This window comes from Lepidochelys olivacea (assembly GCF_965140295.1).
Source record: "Lepidochelys olivacea isolate rLepOli2 genome assembly, chromosome: 1".
NCBI lineage: Eukaryota > Metazoa > Chordata > Testudines > Cheloniidae > Lepidochelys > Lepidochelys olivacea.
Genome location: NC_140411.1, coordinates 291,250,811 through 291,259,818, shown reverse-complemented (window position 1 = coordinate 291,259,818; position 9,008 = coordinate 291,250,811).

Genomic DNA, 9,008 nt, shown 5'->3' with positions numbered 1-9,008 from the left:
TGTGGCGCGATTTGGAAGCTGTCCGGCTGCAGTTCATGCAGCCGGCTCGCAGTGAAAGGGTGAGGGGTTTGTTGGGATCTGTGGGGTAGGGGCCCAATTGAAAGGTCCGGTGGACCTGGGGTAGAGGGTGGGCGGGGTGTGCCCTCGTGCAGGGCTCGGTTGAGATAAGCCTGAGCAGCGGGCGTCAAGGCGACCTTCACCTCCTAAAGTACACGCCGGGGGGTACGAGGTCTGGAGAGCCCCATGCGCCGAGCGAGCGTCAGGGGATCCAGCCAGTCTCCCTGGTCGTAGTCCAGGAGGTCTCCAACTCTCGTGACTTCCGCCAGGACCAAACACTGGCGCACCGAGCGGGACTCCGCTGCCTGCACACGGAGCTGGGGGTTGTGTAGCAGGGGCTCTGCGAGGAGATCTGCTCCCACGGTGGCCGCCACGGACCTGGTCATTGAAAACAGTTTCCAGGTCCAGAGGAGGTCCTGGTAGAAGACCGGCAGCCCGGAGCGGTCTCGCAGAAAACCTCTCGGACAAAGATAAAAGAGCTTCTGGTCGTATCGGAGCCCTTGGAAGCGGCGCAGAAAGGCGTGTGCCAATATGCTCCATGTCGAACTACCTGCACTAAAAGGAGCCTCTGCGGGGCCTGGAGGCGGAAGACACGGACCTGAGTGTGCAGACACTTCAGCCCCTACCCTCCTTCCTTCAGGGGTAGATGAAGAACCCCAACAGGGGCCCAGTGCATTCCTGACCAAAAGAACTCTAGAATCGATGTCCAGAGGTTGGTCAGGAAACCCGGGGCCGGGACCAGGGTGTTGAGCCGGTACCAGAGTGTGGACAGGACTAGTTGGTTAAGCACCAGTGCTCTCCCTCAGAGGGAGAGACATCGGAGTAGCCTCGTCCATTTCCAGAGCCGTTCTATCACCCCGCCTTCTAAATTTTGCCAGTTCTCTGGTGGAGAAGGGTGCGTGGCAGAAAGGTAAATGCCTAGGTAGAGCAGCGGACCCGCGCTCCACCGGATGGTCTGAAGCGCGGGTGGGAGGGAGTTCGCCTGCCGCCAGTCCCCCACCGCCAAGCCAAAGCTCTTGACCCAGTTGACTCGGGCGGAGGAGGCTGCCGAATAGATGGCCTGGCAAGCCTCCACCTGCGCCAAGTCCCCCGGGTCCTGGACCACGAGGAGCACGTCATCGGCGTACGCCGACAGGACCAGCCGCAGCTCCGGCTCCCGCAGCACCAACCCCGTCAACCTCCTGCGGAGGAGACAGAGGAAGGGCTCGATCGCCAGAGTGTACAGCTAGCCCGAGAGGGGGCACCCCTGCTGTACTCCTCGCCCGAAGCTGACCGGTTCGGCCAGGGTCCAGTTGAGCTTAACCAGGCACTCCGCGGAAGCGTACAGCACCTGGAGAAAACTCACAAACTGAGGTCTGAATCCAAATGCCTGCAGAGTGCCCAGGAGGTACCCATGGTCCACTCTACTGAACACCTTCTCATGACAGACTGTCTCTACGCCCGAGTTCCAAAAGATCTCGGACTAGAAATAGGTTGTCAAAATGCTGCGACCCAGGACAGTATAGGTCTGGTCTGGGTGGATCACGTCCGCCATCACGGACCCTAGCTGCAGCGAGATTGCTTTCGCTATGATTTTGTAGGTCATGCTAAGGAGCGAGATGGGACGCCAGTTTCGTAAATCGCGGAGGTCCCCCTTCTTTGGCAACAAGGCGAGCACTGCTCACCTGCACGAAAGAGGGAGGACCCCGCCCTGCAAAGACTCAGCCCAGACAGTGGCTAGGTCTGTGCCAAGGATGTTCCAGAACGCGCGGTAGAACTCCACGGTCAGCCCGTCCATGCCCGGAGATTTATTGGTGGGCATGCGATGGAGGGCTTCCGAGAACTCGGCCAGGGTGAGAGGCAGCTCTAGTCGGTCTCGGTCGCCCACGCTGACCGTGAGGAGTTCCTCCCAGAGCACCCTGCAAGCGCTAGGATCGGTCAGATCCGGGAAGAAAAGGCTTGTGTAGAAGTCATGGGCCCTCCCACACATCTCCACCACATCCGTGAGGGGGGCGCCGTCTTCTGCTAGAAGGCAGGTGGCGTGTTTCTTGGCCCCCCTCATTTTCTCCAGGGTGTAGAAGAAACGGGAGCCGCGATCCATCTCCCGAAGGAGGCAGATACGGGATCGAACAAAGACACCTCGGGCCCAATGGTCCTCGAGGGCCCGGAGCTCCTCCCGCTTTTCCCGGGACGCTCCGCAGAGGAACGGGTCCTCGGGGCTGGCGGCCAGACGCCTCTCCATCTCTAAGACCTCCCGTTCCAACTGCTCTATCGCTGCATTTCTCCGTCGGCTGGTGCCCCGGGTGTAGTCACGGCAGAAGAGCTTGGCGCGCACCTTCCCGAGATCCCACCATCGCCGCGCCGAGGGAAAGGCACGCCACGGCTCTTGCCAGGCCAGTCAAAACTCCCGGAAGGACGTCACAAAGCCCTCATCCTCCAACAGGCTGTTGTTAAAGTGCCAATAGGCTGGCCCCGGCCTCTCTGCACGGAGGGAGGCTGTTATGGTGGCTAGATGATGGTCGGAAAATGGGGCCGGCTGAATGTTGGAGGAGTGGGCCTGTGAAAGATGAAAACGGGATAAATAAATACGGTCCAAACGAGAGTGGTGTGACCGATGGGCCTCCACCCGGACAAAGGTGAACGTGGAAGTGTCATCTGGGTGGTGGTCATGCCAGACGTCTACTAGGGAGTGATGTTCAACTATTTCTCAGAGAATGTTCGCAGCGGCCAGGCTCAGCTCGGCCCCTGAGCGGTCCTGTTCCTTGAGGGTGGTGTTAAAGTCCCCTCCCAGGACTAAGCACTTGTGAGAATCTAGGGTGCTGAGGAAGTCGTACACCCGCTGATAGAATTGCGGCCGCTTCGGTCTTGTTGTCAGGGCATAGATGTTAACGAGGTTGACCACGAGCCCCTCCATACAGACTCGGAGATGCAGCAGGTGGCCCGGCACGGACTCAGTGACCCCTAGCACTTCGGGCCGTAGGTTGGGGGAGAACAGGGTTGCCACTCCAGCCTGTCGGATCGTGAAGTGGCTGAAGTAGACCCCGTCCCCACACTCCAGCCGCCAGCTGTCCTCGGCGGTCGGATCCGTATGGGTCTCCTGCAGGAAAACCACAGAGTACCCCCCTTCCCGAAGGTAAGAGAGCACCTGGGACCTGCGGAAAACCATCCTACAGCCCCTGGTGTTCAAAGTTGCAATAATGAGGGACGTCATGCGGAGGGCTGGGGGTTCCTTGTTGGCGGGGGTGTTCACAAGCCCCGGCGGGTCACGCAACAATCCGTGACACATCCCATAAGTGAGTAAATCGTCACGGAAGCTGCGGGCCCGCCCGTAGGCTGTGGCACCGTGCCTTCCTTTCCCTTTACCCTCCTTTATAAGGGCCCTTGTGGTCTGGAGGATTTGATCAAAGTCGCCCCATAGCTAGAGAGCTAGCTGTACCCTGTTGCGGGAGCCACGGATGTCTTCTAAAAACTGTCGCAACGCTTTTCACAGCTCATGGGAGGGTGGGGTTGCGATTTCCGGGTTATTCCCTGGTGGGGCTCTTGGTGCAGCCTCGTGGTCCGCTGAGGCGGGCAGGCAGGGTGCAGACCACCGACGGGGCGTCTGACAGGCTAAAGTTATTAGGTCCGTCTCAAGCCTTGAGGTAGAAGAGAATGGCGGAGGGAAAATTGCAGCTCCTAATGGGTCGCGGCAGGAAAATGCAAAGGCTGCTCCTTGGGGGGATCCGCAAAAAACGGGAAAGAAATAACCCCAGGGGCAGCAATAGCATTGCAGGAGGAGGTGGATTGGGCAGGGACAGGGGTGGGGGTGGGGGCAGAGGCGAGGCTCTGGGCTTCGGGAGGCAAGCAGCTGAAAAATGGTGCCTCCAGAACAGATTTGAGGGTTAAGGGGGTTGGGAGGGGGCTCCCAGTGATGCTAGGCGCAGGCTCTGTGGTGGATTTGGCAGCCATGGCCTCAGGTGGTGGACCACCTTCTGCAGGGTGCTCGCCTGGGAAGGCAGTTAGGGGGAGGGAGCATGGGGAAAGGAGGACTGGGGTAAGGTTGCCCAGATCGAGGCCAGCTGGCAGTAGGTCATTCTCTCCCTGGGTGACCGGGGTCAAACCTAGGGCCTCGATCTCCTCATACATGGAGAAAAGGTCGTCTTCTGCCACCCCGGGGGTCTCCCCTCTGGCACCCGCTACGACGGTGACTTTGGGGTTCACGGGGGGTTCGGGTGATATTCGGGCAGAAGGGACTTCCTCAGGGGTCTCAGAGGGGAGGGTCTCCCGTGGACGGGAGATTCTACCTTCCAGTGCTGTTTTGTCTTCCCCTCCTGACACCGGCGGATGGATCTCTCTCGTGGGCATAGTGGAAGGCTCAGTGTCAGTGCCTCCCTTCCTGGTCTTCCAGGGGGCCTCTGCATCGGATGGGTGCAGCGGAGCTCGAGCCTTCCACTTGCCTTGCTTTCCCTGAACTAGGGTCCAGCCCTCCATAGCATCGTCTGGGGGCTGGTTAGCAGGGGTCGTGTCGGGGGGCAGAGGCGATGGTTCAGGGGCTCGGTGGGGTAACGGTGAGGCAACATGGGGGGGGGGGCGGTTCTCCTTGGGGCGCGCCCTCTCCTATGCCCAGTAATATCTTTGCTGCACCCTCCTCCGTAGGCTCTGCTGGATTGTTAACAGCAAGGGCGGGGCTCCCTCGCTTGTCTGGGCGTTGTAGGGGAGGTGTCTCTTGGGCCTGGGCAGGAGCAGCGGTGGATCGAGAAGGAGAGGTGGTTTCAGATCTCGGGCAGCCAGGGGCGTCGGCAACGAGGGAGCCGATGTCCTGCCGGGTCTCGGGGGTCTCAGGTGCCCCTCCCCGCCGGGCCAAGGGGCAGTCTCTTCGGACATGCCCCACTGATCGGCAGAGGTAGCACTGGGCCTCTCCTGTGGAATAGTAGACCCGATAGCGGGCTCCCTGGTAGGGGACTAGGAAGGACCCCTCGAGCACCTCTCCATCACCCACCGCCAGCAGCGGTAAAAGCTGCACTTGCCGGCAGAACGAAAGGATGTGACAGAGGGTGAGGTCCTTGCAGACCAATGGGAGAGGGCTGATGACGGAAATGGGTTTCCCCAGGGTGGAGAGAGTGGATAACAGGGCAGCATTGGGTAGAAAAGGAGGGACGGAGGTCAGGACTAGGCGGACGCCCAGGTCTTCTAGCGGCTCCAGGGGGACAAACACCCCCACAACCGCCAGGCCCTTCTCCACCGCCTCCTGGGTGGCAGCCTCCGATACTAAGAAAAAGACGACCTTCCCGTACACTTTGGAGGCCGCCACAATAGCCGTGGGTCCTACCACCCTCGCCACCGCCTGCACGTATGTCTCCACATGGGGCGAGGCGGGCACCAGGAGGCAACAGATGCCATGCTTCCTGGTCATGGTGGGAAAGGGGCTTCGGCTGCTATTGATGGTAGTGGAGGCGGTGGGTGGGCGAGATGACGAGGCGGCAGGCGGGGAGAGGGTTGCCACCGCCCAGGCATACACCCTGGGGGCCGGGGAGGGATGCTCGCAGAGCTGGTGGGAACAGAGGGGAGGGATGCCATGATGAATGATGAGGCCACAGCGGTGGGGGCAGCCTCTGCCATGGAGGGCTTGTTGGTTGTGGCGGGGCCCTTCCCCTTCTTCGCACCCTGGTCTTTCCGGCTAACCGGGGGGGCTTTCCTAGAATCTGGGGGGGGGGGTGGGCGTAGCAGCGGTAATAGTCGCCCTGGTGCCTCTAGCTGCCGATGCCCCAGCGGGGGCGGTGGCAGGTGTATCGGCAGCAGTGGGGGGGTGGCGGCTTGGGGGTTGGGTAGGGGGATAGGTGGGGAGGGGCAACTGAGGTTGTTAGAGGGGCCTCACCCCTCTCATTCCCCGCCATCGTGAGCAGGGAGAGACGAGGAGACACCAGGAGGAGGGGGAAGCAGATTAACCACTTCTCCCTGTTGGGCTGCAGGCGGTGGGGGCCAAATGGGTCGGACTGGACAGGGGAAGGAAACAGGAGTTGGGGTCAGGTAGTAGGGGCAAACTGTGGGGTGGGCAGTCCGGGGGCCGGGGGGGAACGCGGACCCACGCGCGTTTGTCCAAAGAGTCTCATTTGGTCTGCTGTTGTGTCTGGTCCGGACGATGGAATTCAGGGCAAGCAGTTGAGTCTAGAGGCAGATGGCAGGTTGCCAGCAGGGATGGACGGCGGGGGGGCCGTGATGGTTGTAGTAGTGTTGGGGAGGGCACCGATGGATCGGGGGATAGCTCCGTGCCACGCCCCCTGTGCCCCTACAAACACAGTTAAGACACAGTCAAACTCCCCCCACACGAGAGTACAGTTCAAAAGTTACTCAGTCTTACGGCCCCCTCCACGATGATTTGTAGCTTCCCCGGGCGATGTCTCTGTCAGCTGTCTTCTCTCCCGGTCTTTGTGGAGCAATCCAAAAATGCCAAGCAGATAAAAGGACGATTAATTGCAGGTCCACAAATGAACAGCAAAACGGTTGGGTCTGGGGGCGTCCACTCCCCTCCTCCGGGGAGCGGGTTGGTAGTCCTCCCCCACTCCTCCGGGGGTTGCAGCTGAAGTAGTAGCAGCGTCTGAGGGCAGGTGTGGGGGGGCTGGCAGGCAAGCTGTCAGCCGACCAGCACTCGAACAGCAGCGAAGAAAAACTGCAAAAAAAAAGAAAGAAAAAACGAAGAAAAAGCATCTGGCCCAGTCGGGGGGGGGGGGGGGGGGAAACTGAAGCAGGGGCAAAAAGCAAGGAAAGCCCAGGCCAGAGGGCAGCAAGAGAGTTCCAGAAGGGAGCCTTATTCCCTGTAGAGGGAAGAAAGTTTGCTATAAATTAAAGCACCTGAAGCCAGTCACATGATAAAAACTCCCTGCTTCAATCAGACAAGAGGAGGAGTTGAAGCAGAGTGGTTTGGTGTTGGAGCAGAGCAGTTTGGAGGGAAGCAGAGGAGAGTTTGAAGAAGTGCTACTGTGGGCTAAAAAGACCAAGACTCTAGGTAAAGGGACACCTGGTTTGTGCAGCGGGAGGGCAGGAAGTCCCACAAACTGAAGGGCAGGAGAGGGAAGTAGCCCAGGTGAAGGAACCGCTAGTTCTAGTGGTTTACCGCTATCCCTAGGGCCCCTGGGCTGGGACCCGGAGTAGAGGGCGGGCCTGGGTCCCTCCCTCTCCACTCCCCTCCTCTAGGACACCAGTTAATACCCCAGTTCAGGGGCAAGAAACAGTGCCCTGAACCCCCCCCAAGAAGAGAAAGCACAAGACTCATCATAGTAGTGCCGGCAATTTGCCACACGTGGTGTGAGAAGTGGGATATATGTGCTGGGGACTTAAACCAGGGTTAGCCGAAACCCTCCCATCCCTAAGATGGATGACGTGGTCAAGGCCCTAACACAAGCCACCGCAGCCCAGCAGGAGGCTACCCGGGTCCAAGCAACTGCTCAACAGGAGGCAACTTGGATGCAGCAGGATACTAATTGTCTGATGAGTCAGGCTGCCCAGGATCAAGCCCTGCTGCAAGAGCTGGTGAACCAGATGAAGGCCTTTATGGAGCTGAACCACAACTGCAACGGGACCCGGACCATACAGGCCAGCCACTGCCGACAGAAAATGACATGGGAGGATGATGTGGAGGCATACCTCCTGGCTTTTGAAAGAGCAGTCCTGCGGGAGGCCTGGCCCCGAGATCAGTGGTCTGGTATCCTCACCCCATTCCTGTGTGGGGAGACCCAGAAGGTCTACTCCGATATGGCTATGGAGACTGCAGCAGATTACCCCAGGGTGAAGGCAGAGATCCTTGCCAGAGCCGGAGTAACGACGGCATTGCGAGCCCAGAGGTTCCATGAGTGGCAGTATACAGAGGACAAGACACCCCGATTGCAGTTGTTTGACCTGATCCACCTGACCCAGAAATGGCTGCGCCCTGAGGCCCTCAGCTCTGAGAAGATGATGGAGCTCCTGGTACTGGACCGGTATATGAAGGGGCTACCACAAGGCCTCCGGGTTTGGGTTGGCCAGAATGACCCCTCCACCTATGATGAGTTGATCTCCCTCATCGAAAGACAGCTGGCAGCCCGCGAACTGTTCCAGACCCCAGGGGGTGAGACACAACAAACCTGGAAGCTAGTCCCAAACCCAAGGCACCAGACTGTCAAGAACTCCAGGAGAACCATAACTGGGAGGAAAGACACCGAGGAATGGCCTGAGGCCAAGAAGGGACCTGGGGTTTGGGAAGAGAGGACTGCGGGGGTCTGGCCAAATAGCCCCGGGGCAGAGGGCGGCAACCAGAATAAGGGGGCAGTGTTATGAGTGTGGGGAATTGGGGCATATAGGAGCCTAGGGAAGCATAGGGAAGAGCCTATGCAATGTAATCTGGGGGATCATGGGGAGCAATGTGGCCTAATCGGCTTGGCAGGAGTCGTAGTGACCTTGCATGGGTATACAAGATCAGTAAAAATGAATGGTATTGAGACCATAGCATTAATAGATGCCGGGAGTGCTGTCATGCTGGTTTTGGGGAAGTTGGTGGGGCAAGACCAACTAACCCGGGCCAATAACACAGGGGTAATGTGCGTTCATGGCACCATAAATTTCTACCCCACAATCCTGGTATGGATTGAGATCCAGGGGAATACTACCAGGGTGACTGCAAGGGTGGTCCCCAGGCCTCCCTACCCTGTCTTAATTGGTAGGGACTTCCCTGGGTTTGAGAGCTTACTCCTGCAAATAGAGCCAGGGGAGGGTAGCAACCCCTGGGCTGAGACGGAGGCACCTACAGATAGCCTCACCCCAATGTTTGCCAAATTTGCCCCACAGTTATTCTCATCCCCGGGAAAACCCCGAAAGTCTCGGTGGGAAAGGAGGGCAGATTAAAGATTGGGGACCAGGATTCTAGCAGAGAACCAGAAAACCTCCCTTGTTGGTAGGCGAATCCGTTCAGGAGGCCAGGAGATCATTCAGGCCAGTGAGGACTCGGAGGTGGTTCCTAGCCC